Raw genomic sequence first — 25077 nt, 5'->3', positions numbered from 1 at the left:
TTTATATTATAGTTACCAATTTACTAAATCTACTCTAAGGAATTCTAAGCAGGAAAGTTTGGGTAAGGGTAGTTTTAGGGTTTTACAATAAATTCATTATAATAAATGTTTAAACAAAACTATTACAAGCAATTTGAATCAGTGTTAATATTACTTTTGCTAAGTTAACTAAAACAAATAGTTTTCCTATCTTATATATATATTATTATTTGCAGACTATCATATATATGTATATATACATGTATTCATTAAACACAATTTAAGCATCAGCTTTACAATAAACAAAAGTTTACTATCCGCAAATGCAGCTTAAATCTATTTCTATGTATAACTAATTGTCTATGCTATGTTTAACTTAACTTACTATTAATCTATTCCCTACTTATTATAACTATTTTCTTATGTACAACATATATACATGCTGTGCTAAATATTTACATACTCTATCACTATGTTACTAACCTAATTATAATATATCCATTATTTATAGAGATTATTTACATATAACACAATAATATACATTGTTCCACATCCTGACGTCAAATAGAAATATCTATTGATCTTTCTGTTTGCCTAAGACCTTATGGAACTAACTATATACATATTTACATTTTGCATAAATACAATTTCAGACACATGTTTATTTAAACACGGTCTCTCAATATATCAGTTTATGATTTTGTGCTTTGTGTCTAATAGTGTTGTATTGAAGTAATGCTTATCAATTTTCTTCAGATTTCCATTTCTCATGTTGACTGATGGATCTCTTCTTTCTTTCAAGTTATGTAGTGATACATGCTGTTTTCCTAATATGTGAAATTACTTTTGTTTTATTATTTCAACACACAGTCTTACATATAAGTCTCGTTTTCCATCTGTCCTCTTCTTATATAAACAAATTTACAGAGTTCAAAGTCTCAGCTGTCCATTTTAGCTTTTTTTCTTTGTTTCTTATCTCTAGCACCTGCTTTTCCTCTGGGCTGGTTTAAAATCTTTTCCTCTGGGCTGGAAAGTTGTCTTGAATATTATGTGTCACTATTATTTCTTTGTGGTGTACTTTTTTATGTTAATTAGTTTTTGTTTTCATTTCTCAGCACTATCTTTTGTCTAATTATCTTCTATGTCTGTTACAGTGATGTTGATTTTTTTCTGGTTTTACGTGAAAACAATGGAATCATGAGTCCTGTAAGGATCATTTTAGTGTTTTGATTTAAATCTAGATAATTGGTCACCAGGAATGATTCCCAAATAATAAAATACCCATGTCAGCTGGGAGTTATGGATATCTTAATTAATAAAGGGAGAAGGAATTAAGGGAAAAAAAGAGGGATAGAGAGAGACAGAGAGAGAGAGAGAGAGAAAGAGAGACAGAGCGAGGCAGAGAGAGAGAGACAGAGAGAGAGAGAGAGAATTAATTTAAACTGCTCTGGCTCAGGCTGAGCCAGGCAGTAGTTAAAGGCCTTGGCCAAAGTGGCCTTCCTTAGTCTAAAGGAAAGGGAGTCAGTCTTATCACTCACCACGAGATCATCTCCAAGGAAGCTTCAGTCTTACATTGAACTCATTCTCCTGAACTGAGTTCAGAGGAAATCTCTTGAACTGACTTTTAGCCTTCTTTTAAAGAGAATTTTCTCTTATGTCACCTCCCCTAAATTTTTACGTCTATCAATCACAGTAGATGCTTTTTTCCCAGGGCTGCCCATTCTTAGTTCTTACCACTCTTTAGTTCTTCTCTGGTTAGATTATATCGTCTGCGTACTTCACACTTCTTTGTTAAGCTTGCCTTTTGTAAGTTACTTGACCTTTTTGTGATTAATTTAACCTTTATAGGTACTTAACATCATTTTGTATTAGATCTAAAAACAGACCTAGCTTAAGGTTCTAGCTTCACTATAAGGTATGAGTTAAGTACCTTCATTGTTCAATCACGAGTTTACAACTTTATCTTCCCCTAAAGTATGTCCAAGTATGAATGGAATAATGTAAAGTTCCCAAGACATTCCTGATTTTTGTTTGACCAAGTATCTCTATTGTTACAATAAGGAAATAGCTAAATCAAGTACAAGTCCTTCCCTGCCAAATTGCGTGTCCATATAGCATCTCAAATGGAGAGATGTGCAAATCTCCACTGGGTCTAAGTGTTCTAAGGTGGAACAGAATTAATGGCGGAATGTCTGTCCATTTTTGGTGCGCTTCTGCACAAAATTTTCCTATCAATGTTTTGATGTCTTTATTTAATCTCTCCAATTGCCCTGAACTTTGGGGATGATAAGGTGTGTGGTATGTTGCTTGTATTCCTAGATTTTTATGAATTTCATTTAATATTGATTGAGTAAAGTGATTTACATGATCTGAGTCCAATTTTGAGGGAATCCCAAATCTAGGTATGATTTCTTTTAATAGGATTTTGACCACAAATGCTGCATTGTTCTTTTTGGCAGGAAAAACTTCTGACCATCTCGTCAATCTGTCTATGATAACAAGCCAATACTTAAACCCTTTGTCTTTTGGCATATTGATAAAATCTATCTGTATGCATTCAAATGGAGTATATGCTAAGGGATGACCTCCTAACCCTTTGGTTTTATAAACTCCCTGATTGAACTGCATGCAAATTTTACATTTTGACAAACTCTTATGGCATATGAGGAGATTCCTGGTACAGTCCAAAATCGTCTCACTGAAGTGATCATGGCTTGGGTTCCACAGTGTCCTTGTGCATGTATTGCATTGCTCACGTGATAAAATAAAGTTTTAGGCAGGTTGGGCTTGCCTAGTTGTGAAAACCATATTCCTCTTATTTGTTTTGCTGCTAAGTTCTTGATCCATGATTGAATTTCCTGTTCATTATAGGCATTAATTAGATTGTCCTGTTCAACTATTGAGAAATTCAATACATGTAAAGGTCCTTCTCTAGCTCCAAATTTTGCTGTAATGTCAGCTCTATGGTTTCCTAAGGACACATGATCATTAGCCCCTGTGTGTGATCTACAGTGGATTATTGCCACTTCCTTGGGAAGTTGTACAGCCTCAAGAAGATGCATTATTACTTTGGCATATGTGATCTCTTTGCCTGCACTTGTCAAAAATCCTCTATGTTTCCAAATTTCTGCTGTGGAGTGAATTACTGAAAATGCGTACTGGGAATCTGTGTAAATATTGACCCGTTTATTTTTACCGATTTGTAAAGCATTTAATAAAGCAAGTAGCTCTGCCCCCTTTTGAGCTCACGTGCTTTGGTAAGGACACATGTCTCTTTGTGTTACTACTGCCGCTCCAGTATACCTTTCTCTGTTAACTATCATGCCTGAACCATCAGTATACATTTCAATGTCGGGTTGTTCCAGGGGAGTGTCTTTTAAATAATTTCTTGGTTTTTCTACTAATGATATTGTTTCTTGGCAATTATGTATGCGTTCCCCTTCCAATGGCAGATCTGGAATCAAGGATGCTGGGTTCAATGGTTGGCAATGTTTTAAAGTGATGTTTTCATTGCTTAATAACACAGTTTCATATTGAGAAAGTCTTTGCTGTGTGCAAGCTTGTAAATGACATTTCTTCAATATTGATTCTAGTTGGTGTGCAGAGTAGACATTAAGTTTTGATCCTAATACCAAATCAGATGACTTTTGAATCATGGTTGCTACCACTGAGATTGCTCTCAAACAGGGAATCATTCCTTTCTCAATTATATCCAGCTGTGTACTATAATATGCCATTTGGTCCTAAAGTTTGGACTAACATTCCAGAAGCTATGCCTCTTGCTTCATGTACAAAGAGATGGAATTCCTTGTTGTAGTCTGCAATACCTAAGGCTGGAGTTGTTATAATTGCTTCTTTGAGTTGTGCCAAGGCTTGGGTTCTGTGACTGTGTTTTTGGTTAAGTCCGTAAAGCATTTTGTTATTTGTCTATGGCCTGGGATCCATTGTCTACAGGAACCTGTCACTCCTAAAAAGGCTCAGTCTTTTCTTAGTCTTTGTCACACTGAGCCTCTGTATCGATAAGAGCTGGGAAGATCTCATTACCCACTTTTATCATGACCCTTGGTTCTGTGTTCTCATTTTGTTGGCATACTTGGACCATAGGTGCCTCTATTTCTATTTTGTTCAAATCCCAGTTTTGTTCTTCAGCTTCAGACTTTTCTTGTTGCTTTGAACATTCATTTTGCAATCCATCATCAGTTTGCAATGGGATTTCATTATCATGGAGACTACAGGATGGCATAATAATGTTTGTGTTTGCTTTTTCTTGTGCAGTTATTATTGGTTGGAATTCTTCTGCATAAGGATTTAAGGTTGACTTTTCTATTATATCATTGGTATTTTCTTTTGTAATATCCTTCCTGCTTTCAGTGTCCTTGTCTCCAGAAGATCTGCTAATTTGAATGTTTTCTGTTATTGCATTTTCCTCCCCATTGGACCCTTCTGTTGTTAGCTCATGTGCTACAATTAATTCATTTGCAGTTTGTATATTACAGACTGTTGTCAGTTCTGTTCCTTCCTCTTTCTTTGTAGCGTGTTCCACCACTCCAAAAATTTTCTCTTTAATCTCTGTTACATCATTATCTAATTGGATTTCTTCTTCTATCTGTTCTTTAGTTTTATTTTGTGTTTTTGGAACCCCAAATTCTATCTGCATGCAGTCTCCTTACTTTTTATTTTTTCCTATTTCCTTTCCCATTTTTCCTTTTTGATGTTACCTCATGCACATAGCTCCATAACTGACTTTGTTTGGCAGCACCCGAGACTACTTGTGAATAACGTGGTTTCGCTACTTGTTGGATGTATCTCTCCATGGCTTCATAATTTGGTGCTTAGAATGAATACTTGCAATTATAATCACAACATTTTGTATTTGTTTGTATATTATTGTTGCTATACTTTACGTTGCTTTTTCAGGACCTCTGTTTGTTATTAGATTGGAATAATTGTGCCTTTAAATAACAGTCTTGAACCATGTAATCCATTTTTCCACAGAGGAAATATTTGGGTACATTTCTCCTTTGATTGCTTTGTGTGTAATTTCTTATGGGTTTGTATGATTGCAGAGTGTCTAGATTTTTTATTTCTTCAATTTCTTTATGTTTACTTGTGCTATTTACCTCCTTGAGCTCTTTTATTATTTCATCCTTTTCCTCTAGGATTTCTTTATGACCTGTAAATATGTAAGTTGCAGTTTTTCTTAAATCTTCCAGACTTAGTGTTTCCCAGTCTGGGCACTGAAGTTTAAAATATGATCATATAGGTGTATTATTGCCTTTCACAAATTGTCTCCTTATGTGTTGGAGATTTTGTTCAGTTAAATTTTCAAATCCAAGCACATCCTCTGCTACTTTAGTCAGTCTATCAAGGAACTTTGATGGATGTTCCCCACTTTCCTATCTCAATCTGTCAAATTTTCCCCAAGCATCTGGTCTTTTTGAAAAACTTTTCATTGCCTCTAATAGATCTTCTCTGGCCTTTCCTAGGTAACATAGATTTTCATTATTAGATAACTCTAAGTCTGTTCCTTCCTCTGGCCATGATGTTAAATTTGGATTGTTTCTGGTTTCATCAATGAATTGTTGCTTTTCCATTTTTGAAAATAATTCTGAGAGAAGAATTTCAGTGTCCTGGAAATCTGGATCATAAAGCCTAATTGCTCTTTTAAATTCTTTTAAACATCTCATCAGTTCTGAAAACCAGGAAGGCTTCTGTTTTTTCAGACTGTCAAGGTCAGCTGTTGTAAATGGTTTATGTGTTTTAATATGAATTATGCCGCTATCTGGTTGTAGGCTTGTTTGATCTCTTAGTGGCAATATTGGTATTCCACCTTCAGCCCCATCTGTCTTTTCTTTCTTAACTACATTGATATTTTTAGGTATGTCATGTTGTGGGTTAATACCTTTGCCACATTGTTTCTCTTCAGCCAGTTGCTTCATCATTTGCTTTAGTTGCATCATCTCCCCCCATCATCACAGCCATTTCATTGTCTTTTGGTTTTTTCCCATAAATTAGATGCACACCTTTTTTTAGGGCTTAGTATAATTGGATTAAGAAGAATAATGCTCCAGCACATGAAGGAATGAATGAAATCAAGCAATATATACTTATATTCAGCCATTGCAAACTTTCATAGATCCTGAGCAGAAAATAAATTGTGACAAAAAATAAGTTTCCAACTAATAGTTTCTTTGCTATCTTATATCTAGAAAAGCACTTTGCAACAGAAAAAAAAATGTTTCTAAGTCTGGCCCTTTAAGAGTTGCCTCCTCCCTTTAGGAGGAGGGGTTTCTTTTGGGTGGGGTATCACTAGGCAGATTAGTTGTACTCAACACTGCTCTCAAAATGGTTACTTTCCACAGTCTCACAGACTTTTGAAATGTATGCAGGTCCAATTTTTCTGAAACTTCTCTGACAACTCCAATTGACTTCTTTTTCCCAAGTTCTTGACAAAATAGGTTGGAAAACCTAGCTGACTCTGCCAAAAACTGCAATATTTATTGGGAAAAGATGAGGAATTGGAAAATGGGGGATAATGGGAGGTTTGTAGCAGGGTATGGAGGAGTTGAGGGGAGAGAGGGAATATTGCTCAGTGAGGCAAAGGAGAGGGATGCCCCCTGCCGAGAGGAAGCATCAGGGGTCCGATCAGGACTGTTTGTTGTTGAATGCCTGAACTTATGTTCAGCTCCCTCTATGCACAGAAAAGATAGTCCACTTATCTGACTGCAAATTCAAATAATATAAAGTTTAATAACCAGTTGGGATTGGAGAAATGTCGGGAAGGAGGGGAAAGGGATGTCCCTAAATAAGGTTCAAGTTTTCCTCAGCTTTATGAGCTGAGGCCAGGCCTCAAAGGCTGGTGGAGGGTTTCTCCCCCTCCTGTCTACTCTATGTCTATGCAAGCTTTGTCAAATTCAGAATCTTAGCAGTAGACAGAAAGCAAACAAGAATAGTTCTAACTTTCAGAATCCTGTGTCTTTGAGCTGAACAGAGTAGAGGTACTCCACTCCAGACTGGGCTGCAGAACCTCCCCCCACCTCCAATACCAGGAAGGAAGTTCTGCTGGCAGGAAGGAAGTCACAAGACCCAAGTGCCACTCCCAGTTACTCCTTCCCCCACCAACTATCAGTCTTGTTTCCTTTCCACACTGACTATACACAGGGGATTATTCAATAAGTCTTATCCTTTCTGTGAAAATTAAGCCAATTAATGGTATTTTTTTGGTGTTTGTCATTTCCAGTGCTTTTAATTTTCTTTTAAAAGCAAATGTTCATGATATAAAATGTTGATGTTTCTGAGCAATCTACAACTCTTTGACCTTTCTCATTAATCTTTGTGAAATATCCTTTTCCGTTAATTTCTCTTAACCTTATATTTTCCATTTTTGCTTTAAGTCACCATTTTATAGCTAGGTGACAAAATCAGTGATATAAGCACTGGTTCCCACAGTATGTGTTGGTTTGATTTAGAAAATATCAAGTTCTGTTTAGAATTTCTTTATCTCTTTTTCCTCGGTCATCAATGTTTGTACATCATTTTCAATTATTTTCAGTGATGTTTCTCTTTTTTAAAAAAAAAAACCCTTAACTTCTCTCTTAGAATCAATTCAAGTACTGGATCCAAATCAGTAAAAGAAGTAAGAGTTTGGCACTTGGCATTAAGGGAATTGCCCAGAGTCACACAATTAGGAAGTGTCTGAGGTCAGATTTGAACCCAGGTCCTCCCAACTCCAGACTTGCACTCTACTCATTGAGTCACCTATTTGCCCTTCAGGGTGATCTTTTTACAGATATTAGTGCTGTAGTATATGATGATCAGATAGGCCTTGAAATAATGTTTGTTATTGTTTCTGGGTGCACAATAGAAGCAACCTTCCCATTCTTTTGCTTCTTCAAGGAGTACCTGCAAACTATCCTTGCACTTAGCTCAATGTCCTCTCACCTTATTTAAAAGATAAATACCAAGAATATCAATACTGATTCAATTTCTTCATCAATACATCCACTTGTACAAGAATCTGACATTTAGGATGTTCACAAAATGAAGTTTGCTACAAGTCTAAAAACCATGTGATACTTAGCAAGCATTTATTCAGCAAGGATTTATTAAGCATCTACTGTTTTCTACATACTGGGAATAGAAGGAAAGGCAAGAAAAAACCCTCTTAAGGAGCTCATAAGTCTAATGAGGGAGGCAATTATTACATACAAACAAGTTATAGATAAGAAAAATTGGAAATAATCAACAGAGGAATCTTTAGAATTTAGGGGGCACTAAAAAGGCTTCCTATTGAAGTAAAATTTTATTGGGGTCTTGAAAGAAGCCTTGAAAGCCATGAGGTGGAGGGGAGAAGGGAGGACATGGCAGGCACTGGGGCCAGCCAGTGAAAAGATGGCACATCATACAGAAGGAATAGCAAGGAGCACAGGGTCACTGGATAGCTGATTCTCTCTATCTTATCACTCTGACACCATCACTGCAGAAGCAAAAATGGGCTGTAAGATACCAAGGCCATTTTAAATTATCTTTGTTTCATCCATTGTCTTATCAAAAAAAAAATCAGACTAGATGGCCAGACTACTAGCAATGTGTCTTTCTGTGGGGGATGGGGGGAAGATGATTTTAAAAATAGGCTTGGGGCAATTAGGTGACTCAGTAGATAGGGAGCCAGGCTTGGAGTCAGGAGGACCTGAAGTCAAATCTGGTCTTAGACACTTCCTTACTGTGTAATCCTAGGCAATTCACCTAACCCCTATTTATCAATTGGGGAATGGCTCTTATTTTTGTAAATTTGGCTCAGTTATTTATGTTTGAGAAATGAAGCCTTTATCAGAAAAAAAACTGCTGTAAATCTCCTTCTCCCCTGTAATAAGTAGTAATAAGGGTCTATATTGATTGGTAATTGATAACTAATAGATCAGGCTATTACCTACTTTCTTCTGTCTTTCCCTCCTCCCTCTTCTTCCCTGCCTCCCTCTTCCTCCCTTCCCCCTTTCCTTCTTCTTCCCTCTTCTTCTTGTTGATTCTTCTTTGGTTTTCTCTAAATCAACTCAGGGTAAGTTTTATGATGTCTCAAATAAAAATACTTTTTCTCTTCTTTATCTTAAGTAAGGGGTTTATTTGGGGAAGACAGGAAAGGATAGAAATGGAGGTAAGAGGGTTGGGGATTTCCCTAATACTGCAATGAGTCTTAGGTTGGAGGATGGTGAAATATAGTTCAATTGAGAGAAATGTCTCATAGGTCTGGAGGTTCAGTCACTATCATCAACAGAGCAAGTCAGAGAGGTATCTGGACTTTTGTTCTTTCTTCTGCCTTCAAAGTCACAAGTCCACCTCCTGTCTGTCTTCCAGGTTAAAAGACATAACCCTTCAGTTGGTTTGTTCCTTTCCTTCCAACTGCTCCTCCCGGGAACATTCCAAATCAGAATATTTCTCACTCAACTGACAGGTCTTCACTCAGCTGTTTCCTGTCTTGTTGCATGCTTTTCCAATCTCTCTCTCTTCCACACACTCCAGTTTCCTACTTTCCTTCTAATTTTAGCTGCATTGCTTTTCTTGCTTGCTGCTAAATCTTTTCAACTTCATGTAATCAAAATTATCCATTTTATCTTCCATGATCCTCTCTTGTTGGATCATAAACTCTTCCTTTCTCCAAGTTAAACTTTTAGTGCTCCCTTAACATGCTATGATATACCTTGTGCTGTCTTGATACTGAAATTTTAATATGGTAATGGCCATGGTCCTTTAGCCACAAGGCCAGCCAGTAACATGTCAGTAAGGACCATTTTGTCTTGGGACCAATCTCAGAACTATTTCAGGCTACAGGGAGAGCATTGGTTCTGCAGTATATACTGCAAAATACCACCAGTAACATAGGAGTATGGAGCAATTTATTCATTATGTAACTGACAAGAAGATTCTCTCCTTTTTGGTTACTGCTTTTCAGCAACTGGTGCTTAAACTTGCTGATGGACAGCTGCCATAGCCACAGATTGCTGCTTCGAGTCAGAACATCCTTGGTGGGAGTTCTTGGTTTGACAGGACGCCACCCCCAAGCACAGTCCAGCCCCACTGGATGATGATCCCAGGTTAATTCTGTTATTAAACTTTCCCAGTAAAATAAATTGCCTGCCATCTTAGTAGAGACAAAAACAACTGCACCAAAGGGACCTACTCCGAAGGAAATACTAACAACAACCACTACCACCCAGATAGAAGACATTCCCTCCTCTGCATGTTTTCATAATCTTTCTCCAACTCCAGCCTTAACCACCTGGAACATATTTCCTCCTTCTCTCTACCTCTTCTATTCTTCATTCATATTACTGTCTTCTCCTTTGACATTATTTCCCACTTATTCTGTATTAATCCCTCCCAGTCATCATTGTCTGCATTATCTCCCTCAGTGAGGCCCTAGAGGGCAAAAACTGTTTATACCTTTATATTCCCAGAATTTGGCACAGTGCCTGGAATATAAAAGATGCTTTAATTAGTGCTGGTTGACATGACTTGCCAGTTAAAGATCTTAGCTTTCCTTCTTCTCTTCCATGAAAACTTTTTTGATTTCTCCCTGCTTGAATAGTCTTCCTATTCAAGTTTTTGAAAACATGTTACATCCCTCTCTTGTCACCATCACATTCTATTTTATATCATTTTATTCCCTTATTTGATTTATTTCCTCTGTTAGAGTATGAGCTCACTGAGGAAGGGATTATATAATTCTTTACCTGTGTATCTCATGACAGTGATTTACACATAGTAGACACTCACTAAGTATTTAACAAATTGACTTTATTCCCTTCCTACACAGAGTTGTCCAATTGCTCTCATCTAAGACTATAAGCCTTAGCCTCCTCTCCGAGGCTGAGATCATTGCCTTTGGCCATGGTCATTGACCCTGGGCATCTGGGTGGTATAGTAGATAGGGCATTAAGACTGGAGTCAAGAAGTTTAAATCTGAGTTCAAATAGGATTTCAATTTTGTGACTATAAGTAAGTTACTCTTAGTCTCTGTTTCTCATCTGTAAAATAGGAATAATAGTAGTGTCTGCCTCCCAAGGTTGTTGTAAGTATTGAATTGGGTAATATGTGCTTTGCAAACTTTAAGACACTATATAAATGCAAGTTGTTGTTAGAGTATTTCCTGGGGAGTAGGTCTTTTTTGTGGGGTTCTCTTTGTCTATACTAAGAAGTAAGGCAACTTATTTTACTGGAAAAGCTTGGTAACAAAACTAACCTGTACAGGAGTATTAGAATAAGGCTGGAGGCTGAAGCAGCTGCTTTTGAAAGAAGGAAGGAAGTATCTTTTTAGTCTACTGTGACATGTTGTGGTTGAAAGTTTGTGTGAAGAAAAGATTTGTCACTGTATACACAGTTTTTCTTATCCACCCATACCATAAATTTACAGAAAAATAAATAATGAAACCACAATGCTTATCAACTGAGATTATTAAATAATGAAGAACTATGAGTGATTGGGAAATCTGGCTCCACTGCTTACTTAAATGAGTCAGAAAGCAGCAACAATAAAATAAACTACTTAAATTAAGTGAAACTTCTCTTTCAAATCTCTTTAAAGCAACAACACTGGTTCAGTGATAACTTCAGGTAAAACACTCTGCGAGGCCTGGGGATACAAAGACAAAAAGTCATAATTCTTTCCCTCGAGAAGTTTACATCTTACCAGAAAGTTATAACATGGAAAGAGTACAGGGTTTGGAATCAGGGAACCTGTGTTCAAATCCTGTCTGGTGCCTACAACTTGAATGGCTTGGGTAAAATCATCTGACCTTTATGGACACTGTTGTCATCTGTAAAATCAGAAGGTTGTACTTAGTGCCCTTTGAGGTTCCTTCCAAGCCAAAAGGTATGATTCTTTTGACTCTGTCAAGGTCCCCCATCAAGTGGTGCAATTATTTCAATTTGCACTATTCAATGCTATAGTTACATGTAAAATAAGTCTGTTGGTTTGAGCCCAGTGGAAAGATGAAAAGTGAATTCAAATTGTGACCCTTTGATGGAATTCAACTGTATAAAGGATAAGGTAACTGGGACTTGTAGGTGGTGCAGGAAGACCTAAGTTTAAAACCAGTTTCAGACACTTACTAGCTGGGACCCTGAAAAAGTCACTTAATCCTGATTGCCTCAGTTCCCTTATCAATAAAATTAAGTGAAGAAGGCAATAGCAAGCCACTCCAGCATTTTTGCTATAACACTTCAAAGTCATGAAAAGTTGGACACAAATTAAATGATTGAACAACAAAAATAAGGAAACAGTGAAAATTCAGGAGGGAGGCAGATGATGGCCAACTTAAACACTTCATAGAGAAGTTTGTGTGTAGTTTGAGAGCAGGAATTCTCAACCGATGTTCCTAAAATTTGTGGGATGTTGAAAAGGTCTTTTCATAATTATTTTAAAATAATCGATTAAAAAAATTAAAATAAATTAAAAATTACTTTGTAATCCTATGCAATTTACTTAATGTATCTAAAAAATAATTCAGAGAAGAACTCCATAGACAATATTGGACCAACAAAGTAGTCCATGATGATAGGATGATAAAAGCCATTGAAAGTCTTTTTGTTGAAAATTTTATTTAGTCAATTTAGAACATTATTCCTTGGTTACAAGAACCATATTCTTTCCGTCCCTCCCCTTAGCTGATGCACAATTCCACTGGGTTTTACATGTGTCCTTGATCAGAACTTATTTCCATGTTGTTGATGGTGATTATTTAGCATGTACATCCCCAGTCATATCCCCCTCAACCCATGTAATCAAGCACTTATTTTTCTTCAGTGTTTCTACTCCCACAGATTTTCCTCTGAATGTGGATAGTGTTTTTTTCTCCTAGATCCCTCTGAGTTGTTCAGGATCACTGCATTGCATTATATTGTACCACAGTGTATCAATCTCCATGTACAATGTGCTCCTGGTTCTGCTCCTCTCACTCTGCATCAATTCCTGGAAGTCAGTTCCCATGGAATTCCTGCACTTTATTACTCCTTTGAGCAAAATAGTATTCCATCACCAACATATAACACAATTTGTTCATCCATTCCCCAATTGAAGGGCAGCCCCTCATTTTCCAATTTTTTTTGCCACCACAAAGAGCATAGCTATGAATATTCTTGTACAGGTCTTTTTCCTTATTATCTCTTTGGGGTACAAACCCAGCAGTGTTATGGCTGGATCAAAGGGCAGACAGTCTTTTATCTCCCTTCGGGCATAGGTCCAAATTGCCCTCCAGAATGGTTGGATCAATTCACAACTCCACCATCAATGAATTAGTGTCCCTACTTTGCCACATCCCCTCCAGCATTCATTACTTTCCTTTGCTGTCATGTTAGCCAATCCACTAGGCATGGAGTGATACCTCAGGGTTGTTTTGATTTGCATATCTCTGATTATAAGAGATTTAGAACACTTTTTCCTGTGCTTATTAATAGTTTTGATTTCTTTAACTGAAAATTTCGTATTCAAGTCCCTTGCGCATTTATCAATTGGAGAATGGCTTGAATTTTTGTACAATTGATTTAGCTCTTTCTGAAGTTGAGTAATTAGACCTTTGTCAGAGGTTCTTGTTATGAAGATTGTTTCCCAATTTGTTACTTCCTTTCTAATTTTGGTTGCATTGGTTTTATTTGTACAAAACCTTTTTAATTTGATGTAATTTGATGTAATTTATTTTACATTTTGTGATTTTTTCCCTAACTCTTGCTTGGTTTTAAAATCTTTCCTTTCCCAAAGATCTGACATGTATACTACTCTATGTTCACCTAATTTACTTATAGTTTCCTTCTTTATATTCAACTCATTCAAGCATTCTGAGATTATCTTTGTATAGAATGTGAGACATTGATCCAAACCTAATCTCTTCTGGGCTGTTTTCCACTTTTCCCAGCAGTTTTTATCAAATAGTGGATTTTGGTCCCCAAAGCTGGGATCTTTGGGCTCATCATAGATTGTCTTGTTAAGGTCACTTACCCCAAGTCTATTCCACTGATCCTCCTTTCTGTCTCTTTGCCAGTAGTACCATATTATTTTGATGACCCTTTTTATAGTATAGTTTAAGATCTGGGACTGCAAGGCCACCTTCCTTCACTTTTTTTTTACATTATTTCCCTGGGATAGCCTTGATCTTTTCTTCTTCCAAATGAACTTTGTTTGTTTGTTTTTTTTCCTAATTCAGGAAAACGTTTTTTGGTAGTTCAAAGGGCATGACACTGAATAAGTAGTTTATTTGGGTAGGATTGTCATTTTTATTATGTTAGCTCGACCTATCCATGAGCAATCAATGTTTTTCCATTTGATTACATCTAGTTTTAATGGTGTGGAGAGTGTTTTGTAGTTGTGTTCATATAGTTCTTGTGTTTGTCTCAGCAGATAGATTCCTAAGAATTTTTTTATTGTCTTGGATGATTTTAAATGGAATTTTTCTTTCTAATACTTGTTGCTGAGATGTGTTGGAAATATATAGAAATGCTGATGACGTTTTTGGGTTTATTTTGTATCCTGCAACTTTGCTAAAGTTGTTGATTATTTCAATGAGCTTTTTGGTTGATTCTCTAGGATTTTTTTAAATAGACCATCATATCATCTGCAAAGAGTGATAGCTTGGTCTCCTCATTGCCAATTTTAATACCTTCAATTTCTTTTTCTTCTCTGATTGCTACTGCTAGTGTTTCTAGTACAATTTGAAATAATAGAGGTGATAATGGGCATCCTTGTTTCACTCCTGACCTTATTGGGAAGGCTTCTAGTTTGTCCCCATTGCAGATAATGTTTGCTGATGGCTTTAAATATATATTGTTTATTATTTTTAGGAAAGGCCCTTCTATTCCTATGCTTTCTAGTTTTTTCAATAGGAATGAGTATTATATTTTGTCAAAGGCTTTTTCTGCATCTATTGAGATAATCATAGGATTTTTGTTGATTTGCTTATTAATATGGTCAATTAGTGGATGGTCTTCCTAATATTGAACCATCCTTGCATTCCTGGTATAAATCCTACTTGGTCATAGTGAATAACCCTTGTGATGACTTGCTGGAGTCTTTTTGCTAGTATCCTATTTAAGATTTTTGCATCTATGTTCATTAAGGAGATTGGTCTGTAGTTTTCTTTCTCTGTTTTTTTACCTTTTGGCTTTGGAATCAGTACCATATTTGTATCATAAAAAGAATTTGGTGGAACTCCTTCTTTGTTTATCCTGTCAAATAGTTTGTATAATATTGGGATTATTTGTTCCTTTGAATTTTTTGATAGAATTCATTTGTGAATACATCTGGACCTGGAGATTTTTTTCTTAGGGAGTTCTTTGATGGCTTGTTCGATTTCTTTTTCTGATAACGGGTTGTTTACGTAGTCTATTTCTTCCTCTGTTAGTCTAGACAATTTATATTTTTGTAAATATTCATCCATATCACCTAGATTGCCATATTTGTTGCCATATAATTGGGCATAATAAGTTTTAATGATTGCCTTAACTTCCTCTTTATTAGAGGTGAAGTTTCCCTTTTCGTCTTTGATATTGTCAATTTGGTTTTCTTCTTTCTTTATTAATTAGATTGGCCAGTACTTTGTCTATTTTATTTGTTTTTTCAAAGTACCAGCTTCTAGTCTTATTTATCAAATCAATAGTTCTTCAACTTTCAATTTTATTAATTTCTCCTTTGATTTTTAGGATCTCTAATTTAGTTTTCATCTTATGATTTTTAATTTGTTCACTTTATAGTTTTTTTTTAATTTGCATGCCCAATTCATTTACCTCTGCCTTCCCTAATTTGTTAATATATGAACTCAAGCATATAAATTTTCCTGTGAGTATTGCTTTGGCTACATCCCATAGATTTTGAAAGGATGTCTCATCATTGACATTTTCTTCAATGAAATTATTAATTGTTTCTATTATTTGTTCTTTAACTAATTCTAGAGAATCATATTATATAATTTCTAATTAATTTTTATTTGCTTCTCCATGTACCCTTACTAATTATTATTTTCATTGTATTGTCATCTGAGAAGGTTGCATTTATTATTTCTGATCTTTTGCAATTGTTTGCAATATTTTTATGCCCTAGTACATGATCAATCCTTGTAAATGTACCATGTGCTGCTGAAAGGGTGTATTCCCGTTTGTCCCTATTTATTGTTCTCCACATATCTACTAACTGTAATTTTTCTAAGATTTCATTCATTTCTCTTACATCTTTATTATTCATTTTTTGGTTTGATTTATGTAGTTCTGATAGAGGAAGGTTCAGATCTCCCACTAGTATAGTTTTTCTATCTCTTTCATACTTGAGCTCCACTAGTTTCTCCTTTAGATATTTGGATGCTATGCCATTTGGTTCATACGTGTTGAGTACTGATATTTCCTAATTCCCACTCTTATTTTACTTCCCTTTTTACTCCTTTCCCTTCTTATTTCCCTCTTATTTTCTTTACAGTCTTTTTAAATTCCCCCTCCACCCTCTCCCTCTCTTTTATTGCTTCCCTCCCCACCAGTCAGTTTGTTACCCTTCTACTTTCCTATTGGGCACAAATCAATTTTCTGCCCCAATGGATTTGATTGTTCTTCCCTCTTTGAGTCAATTTCAATGCACATAAGAATTGAGTATTTCCTATCTCAAACCTCTTTACCCTTCCAGTGTATCGATGTTCTCCACCCCCCTCCCACCATGTGCTTCTTTGTGACATATAAATTTACCACATTTTGTTTCTTTTCCCATTTCTCTTAGTATTAACCTCTTTTTTAAAAACTCTAGTTGTATATATATATATATATATATATATTTATGCATACATATATCTATATCTATATCTATATTTATGTCTTGGCATTTCATCCTATACAGTTTGTTACTGTTCCCTCTAAGTATAATTATTCTAGCTACTCAGGTGATAATAACACTTTTTAAGAGTTAGCAATATCCTCTTTTCTTGTAGGGATACATATCATTTTAACTTATTGGATACCTTAAGAAAAGGTTTTGTTTTGTTTTGTTTTGTTTTTCTCCCCTTTCTTAATTACCTTTTGATGATTCTGTTGTGTTCTGTGTTTGGGCATCAAATTTTCTGTTCAGGTCTGGTCTTTTCTTTATGAATGCTTGGAATTCTTCTATTTTATTAAATGACCATACATTCCCCTGTAAGAATATACTCATGTTTTGCTGGGTAGTTGATTCTTGGTTGTAGACTTGCTTCCCTTGCTTTCTGGAATATCATGGCTTTAGGTCCTTCAGCGTAGATACAGCCATATCCTGTGTTATCCTAACTATAGTTCCATGGTATCTGAGTGACTTCTTTTTAGCAGCTTATAACATTTTTTCATTGGTCTGGTAGTTCTTGAATTTGGTTATAACATTCCTTGGTGTTGTCAGTTGGGGATTAAGTACAGGAGGTGGTCTGTGGATTCTTTCAATTTTCACTTTTCCCTCTTGTTCTAGAATGTTGGGGCAGCTTTCTTGGATAATTTCCTGTAGGATGATGTCCAGGTTTTTTCTTTTGTCATGATCTTCTGGTAGACCAATCAATGATTCTTAGGTTTTCACTCCTGGACCGATTTTCTAAATCTTCTGTTTTTTTAATGATATGTTTCATATTTTCCTCAATTTTTTCATTCTTTTGATTTTGTTTTATAGTTTCCTGCTGCCTTGTGAAGTCACTTGCTTCTAATCATTGCACTCTGGCTTTTAAAGACTGGATTTCATCCCTGGCTTTTTGGTCATCCTTCTCCTTCTGATCTTTCATCTCCTTTGTCTCATTGTCAAGCTGATTTATTTTGGCTTTCAAGACACCATTTTCTCATTTTAGTTCAAGTGCCTCTGTTTGCAGATGACTTATCTTGTTTTTTAAGTTCTTTATCTTCAGCCTCTCTTAACTGTGTTTTGAATTGTATTTTGAGTTCTTCCAAAGCCTCTGTCCAATTCAGAGGAGTTTCTGTGTTTTCGCTTGGTGTTCCTTGATCCTCCTCTGTTCCATTTGCTCTTTATTCATTGCCTGGATAGAAGCTCTCAATTGTAATTTCTTTTTTTCTTTTTCTGTTTTTCTGAGCCTGGCACAGCTTTACCTGTATGGTACTCCCTCCAGACTAGTGCCCTTGTCTGCCCAGAGATTCTAGCCACTGCTTAAGACTAAGTGCTGTAGGTGGGGGAGGGGTCCTGGGAACTTCCTTCTTCCTTCCCCTTAAACCTGAGTGTTCTCAAATTCAGGCTTTTGGGGTGCATACCTTTTAAGTTGAGTCCAGCAGGGTTTGAGTTCCTTAGCTCTGTTCTATTGCTAGATTTGGTTTTCAGTCCCCTAGGAGCATTTTGTTTTTAATTGGTAAGGAAGGGTTTTCAGAGGTCTGAAACTGCCTCTACACCACCATCTTGACTCTGTCTCCCATTGAAAGTCTTAAGCAGGGCAAAGTTATACTAGTATATTAAACAAGTTTATTTTGGTACCTGGGTGAAGTATGGATTAAAGAGCAAGGACTGAAAGGGAGACCTATTTAGAAATCCATTACAATAGTTCATGTGAGAAATGATGAGGGCCACAGTGACAGTAACAGGTAGTTGGAGACAGATCAAAAATACATTATGGGAACAGATTTTACAAAATCTGCTAGTTGATAGGGTATGGAGTATATGTGTGTGGGGGGTTGTAAGAGGAGTTAAGGGGAGAGATGCCTGAGCTAAAAGTAATGTTTCTTGGCAAAGATACTAGATTAATTTGTTGTTTCCCTCTCCAGTTCACTTTCTAGATGAGAGAACAGAGGTAAAGAGGGTGGAGTGACTTGTTCAGGCTCACATTGCTAGGAAGTGCCTGAAGCAAGATTTGTACTTAGGAAGATGAGTCTTTCTGACTCCAGGCCTAGAATTTGGTGGGGAGTAGAGTCAAGATGGTGCTTAGTAGCAGTGAAAGTTGGTCCAAGAATTCTCTCAAACCAAACTTAAAATAGTACCTCAAAATGACAGGAATCACAAAACTACCAATAAGACTGCACACAGAGAAGTGTGGGCCAGCCACTCCCCACCTAATGTGCCAGGTTCTGTGCTTAGGCATAGGCCAACTTTGGGAGCCTGGGACTCTGTCTAAGCCAACAGCTAAACACTTCACACCCAGCCCATTAAGTTCCAAGCCCTGATACCAACTTACAGTGAGGCCCCAAAGTCCACAGCAACTGACCCTTTTTTAAGCCTGAGTTATAGCCCCTAGTACCAGAGTGAAATAGCTCACAATACTGAATCCTTCAAGTCATCATCAGAGGAGAGAGAATCATTAGTTTTCAGAACTCTCAGTCCACAAACAAAAAAAGTTTGGGCAAATGAGCAAACAGCAAAATAAATACCTACCCATAGAAAATTTCTATGGAGACAAAGAGAAAGGCACAGATTCAGTAGGGAATAATGCAAGTTTGGGTTTTTTCTGTCAGCCTTCACCTTTGGAGATTAGCAAGGCTCTCAGAGCAGTTTGTGGAGGAGGAGTGTTGGAGCTTGAGCTTCCCTGCCTTCTGAAGACTTGATGATATTAAGCCCAGTGGAGTTGAACTTGCAGAGCTGGACGTCCCCTGAGACTCCATGCAGAACTTGGAAAAAAAATGGGAATTGGTTTCCAACACTGGAAAAATTCAAAAAGGAATTCAAAAATCAAATAAAAGAAGTGGAAAAAAATGTTGAAAAAACTAAAGTAAAGGAAAAATAAATTAAACAATGGAAAAAGAAAATAGCAGCTTAAAAAGTAAAATTAGTCAAGTGGAAAAAGAGTCAAAAAAATCTAATGAAGAAAAGAATTCCATGAAAAGTGGAATGGGCCAAATGGAAAAGGAAGGGAAAAAAGTCATGAGGAAAAAATCATTCTTTAACAAAAATTAGAGTCAGACAAATAGAGTCTAATGACTTCATTAGACATTAAGAAACATAAAACAAAATCAAAAGAATTAAAAAATAGAAGAAAATATGAAATATCTTATTGGAAAAACAACTGACCTGGAAAATAGAACCAGGAGAGACAATAAATCCTCAAATGATAACTCCCAGAAATGTTATACCCAAATTCAAGAGCTCCCATGTCAAGGAGAAATTACTTCCAACAATCAGAAAGAAACAATTCAAATATTATGAATCTCCAGTCAGGCTTACACAGGATCTGGCCAGTTCTACAATGAAAGATCTCAAGGTTGGAATATGATATTCTGGAAGGCAATGGAATTGGTTAACATATTCTTTTAGGGGAAAATATGGATTATTTTATAAAATGGAAGATTCCTGAGTATTCCTGAAGAAAAGACCAGACTTAATCAGAAAAATTTATATCCATAAAAATCTACTTAAAAAAGAGAAAAATTTAAGGGACTCAATAAGGTTTCAATTAATTGTTTATATTCCTACAAAGAAACATGATATTTGTAACTCTTAGAAATTTTATTATCATAGTAGTTAGAAAAATTACACACAGACAGAGGTATGGTAGTAAGTTGTTTAGGATAATATGCAAAAAAAAATCAAATAGTAAAAAAAGAGAGGATTAGACTGAGAAAAATGGGAAGGGAGAGGTAAAATTGGGTAAATTATATCACAAAAAGAGGTGGGGGTGGAAATTATTATAGTGGATGGTGAATGAGGGTAGTAATAGGCAACACAAACCTTAGTCTCATCAGAATCAGCTCAGATAGGGAATAACAGCCTGACTTCTGTAAAAAATAGACTCGAATACAGGACTACAATCCCCACGAGCCTTTGCTCCACTTCCCCAGAATGCCTTGTAATCTCACCTGGGCCAAGATCGAGAAGGTATTTAAGCTGATTCAAAGGCTTTTGATGGGCTTTTCTCGCTCTTGGACTTCCATTTTGGGGCAGGCCTGACTTTTTTTCATAATGTAGGTGAGGTTGTGTCTAGGCCACTCTATGGCTTGGACACGTGTTTCTTACCCTGTAATTTCTTTAATCCTTAATCTTCAATAAACCTCTAAAAAAATATAATACTCCTTGCAGAGAGAAACTAATTTCTACCTGCCTCAGTCTCCCCATCTCCCCTAAATTTTAATCTTTACATTCCACAGGCTTGGCACTCTATCAACTTACTCACCTAGCTGCCCACAGTTGTACATAGTGGGCACTTATTATGGATGGAAAATTCATGAAGAAAAGAAAACATTTGAACTCCATAGTGGTTTGAACCACTGTGTTTGAGAATGTCAATAATATCTTTTGTTGTTGCTCAGTTGTTTCAGTCATGTCTAACTCTTAGTGACCCCATTTGGGGTATTTTGGGCAAAGATACTAGAGTGCTTTCTTTGCCCTTTCCTTATCCAGCTCATTTTACAGATGAGGAACTGAAATAAATTGGGTGGAGTGACTTGCTTAGTGTCACACAGCTATCAACTATCTGAAGCCAGATGTAAACTGTTTTTCCTGAATCTAGGTCTGGTGCTCTATCCGTTGCACCACTTAGCTCCTTTGCCAGTAATCTGGAAAAGTGATAAAAGTGGTCAGACTATGGCTGAAATCAGAAATAAGCTCTGGATGTTGGAGTGGGGAGGTAGATGGAAAAGGAAAACCACTTCCCTTTTGAAAGTTTTTGCTTTGGACTAGAAGAATCCCGGGAGCAAGCTATGTAGTTACATAAAGCTGACACTTCTCCAGCTCTCCAATTTTCTGATGTCTTTATTGTTTTCTTGCTTCTGTAAGGATGGGTACAAGAGAGGAAAATGGAATTTTGCCAGAGGGGCTTAAGTGGCAGAAATGGTTGGAGAGCAAAGCATGCTAGGAGAGAAGAAGAGACCTGGGAAAGATACACATGGAATTCTTTTTTTTTATTATTTTATAGTATTTTATTTGATCATTTCCATGCATTATTCATTAAAGACAAAGATCATTTTCTTTTCCTCCCTCCCTCCCCCCCCCCCCGTAGCCGACACATGATTCCACTGGGTATCACATGGATACACATGGAATTCTGGGCTTTTTGTGCTGGGACCTTGACCAATCAGGATGTAAATTCCTTACTGAGGCCCTCATCAAGAGCCAGAAGAAGACATCTGTTCCAACGTTCAGGTTTCTTCTGCGTCAGTCTGATACCTCAAACAACATCCCTACAGAGGATCAGATCCCTCAAAGCCTGAGGAAGCCATGGACTCATGGACAAGAAGAGCCCCGCTCCCCTTCCCCTTCAGCCCTCTTGCACCTATTTTATCATTTTCTAAGGCTAGAGATATTATAGATAAATTGGGAAAACTTAGTCTGGGTCCAGGACTGAGAAACCCAGGCCAGCTATAAAGCTACCTGGGCCAAGGACTATGATAGGAAATCATATTAGAGATACCGAGTCCCTCTTACCATCTTCCCAACCTGCCTTTATTTACCTCATTAAACATCTACATCACTGTCAGATTCGGACAAGTGATTTAGTTTGAAAACTTGGGAAAGTATCTGAAATCAGCTTCAACAGAGAGCCATCATAACCCTCCCTCGCTGGGGCGAGTCACTGGGAGAGTTTGTCTCCAGATTCTCTCTGTGCCTGAATCTGAGGTTTTCCCAGGGTCTTATAGGACAGAGATCCCTTCAACTCTCCATCACCCTTTTACATCAGGGACTCCCCTACTACTAGTGCAGCACCTCTCAGTAGCCCTTCACATTCAGTTCCTTCTCAACAAGCTCCCTTTGGACTCCACTAAAGTACCATCAAATATAGTGGAAAGTATCGTTATTATAGTCCTGAAAGTTACCGCTATTACACTTCTCCTGGCAACTGGAGACTCCACATTCCATGCACGTCTTGGCAGTGCATCAGGAGGAGCCTGTTTCCATGACTATAAACATTCTTTTGTTTTGCTCAGTTATAAGAAACTGTGAGAATTTTGTACAGATAGAAGATTATAGATGATTAACAGAGAAACAGATGACTTCATAACCAGTGTCTGTCTCAGGTTTAACAAATATGAACTTGTCATATCAATAATACAGACAGAGTGGGGGGCAACACACAGGTGAGCTCCACATTCCTTCCATCTCATTTTATCTCATATTTCTATAAGACTTTAAAGGTATAATAAAATGGTGGCACAAATAGTAATAATCTCTCATTTTACAGGTGAGAAAACCAATGCCCAAAGAGGTTAGATGACTGGCTCCCTGTCAACTATTAAGTTTCACTAGAACTCACTTCTGACTAATGCTCATTCTACAATCCCACATCTCTAGAATCAAGAAACGTAAAGCTAGACGGATGTTAAGATTACCTTTATTTTCACAGAAGGAAAATAGGATCCCAGAATGTTATTTGCTCAAAGCTTGGTGGGTCAGATGCCCCTTAAACCCAAGCCTTCAAACTCCAAGTTCAGGACACTTTCTTTCTCTGCTTGCTCAGGATAACAAATCTATTCTGCAAAGCATTTAAGGGAAAATTGAAAGAACAAAGGAGAAAACACACAGGATTAAGATAGGTCTAATCCTCCTAGTAGGTAAGCAATTGGCTAGCCCAACTCCCCAAGAGGCTATTTGATCCCAAACCAGATGTCATTTTATATTTTCTCATTAGCCTGTCTCTGGCTTTCTTGACCTGGTTTGACATCTAGTGTGGTGACCAAAACATATTCAGCAACCAGATAATTCTTTCCTCAGGTGAAACTTGACTTGATAATATCTTGTCTAACATATCTAAGCTTATTCCTTATTCTCTGAATATGGTCCTTAATAACCTTACCATCGAGCCTTTATGGTTCTTTTGAGGTTCAAAGCCAATTCTACTCCTTTTCAATTTTCTGTGCTTGTGCCAGCTGACTAGTTCCAATTTTTGTCCTAAGGAAACTTTTTGTCTTTCACTGATTGGTAAAATTAAGTTTCTGAGGCTAGATTTGAATTTAAGGTTCACATTTCAGACCCAGTGTTCTATTCACTGTGCCCTCAATCACAGAATGTGATGTTGAACAGAGATGTCAAGCCCTTAATAGATGATAATGAAGTTCTCAAAGCATTAACAAAGTGATAAAGTGATAACTTTGGAAGATCTTTTCCAGACGGCCAACTGGACCAACTTACCTATGCTCTTATCTCTCATGTGCCTTTATTACTATTTCACAATATGATTTAAATATAGATAAACTAATACTGTTTCCACTTATGGCTTCTTCAAGCAAGATCTTGAGGCAGATCTCATTGGAGAAGAGAGGCTACAGGGAATGAGAGGGATAAGGAGTTGTAAAGTTAATTGGGAAGCCCAGGGTGTTGTGAAGAATAACAGATGGAATTTGAAGAGAAGTTTGGGAAGATGGGATAAATTGAGGGAAAACAGCTTGATCTGAAAGAGGATCAGTCTCAAGGATAGGAACCTAAGCTTAGGGGGAAATCTGAAGATGATCAGAATAAGGTGCCTTCTATGTAGATATTTATTTGAATAATTATTGTATAAGAATTTTATTTATGTATATTATTTATTTATATACATGCATATTTATTTATGTATTACATAAGTATTATATATGTTTTACATAAATATTTCAGAATATTTATTGATTTATTTATTAGGGACCTATTTTGTGCCAGGCATAATATTAAGCACTTTATAAATATAATTTCATTTAGTCCTCACCACAACCTTGCAAGGTAGGTGGCATTTTTAGCCCTGTGTTATATTTAAGGAAATTGAGACAGATAAAATTAAGTGACTTGCCCAAGGTCACACAGCTAGACAGTCTCTGAAGCTAAATTTGAATTTAAGACTAAATCCAGACCCAGTATTCTATTCACTTTACCATAAGTCATAGAGAAGTAGAATGTAGCTATCAGACCCTTAATAGATGCTAATGAGACTCTCAAGGTATTAACAAAGTGTTAAAGAAAGAGAAAGGGATAACTTCAGAATTGTAATTACCCATTAGCAGTTTGAAATGCTGAGGTTCTCAACTGGTCTTTCTGCTCTGAGAGGAGGCGAAGTGGTACAAGAAATCTCTCTCCAAACTCCAGGTTATTAAGGACAAATAAATGTTTCTTTGTTTTTAATTTGCCATTGGGGCATTGATGTGAAAAGAAAGAAGAAAAAGAATATGCAGAGGCAGAGAAGAATTCTGATTTGTGTTAGGAGGTTGGAAAGTTGGAGAAAGTCACACAGAAAAGGA

The sequence above is a fragment of the Monodelphis domestica genome, chromosome 6, assembly GCF_027887165.1.
Source record: "Monodelphis domestica isolate mMonDom1 chromosome 6, mMonDom1.pri, whole genome shotgun sequence".
NCBI classification, from domain to species: domain Eukaryota; kingdom Metazoa; phylum Chordata; class Mammalia; order Didelphimorphia; family Didelphidae; genus Monodelphis; species Monodelphis domestica.
This window is presented reverse-complemented; position numbering follows the sequence as displayed.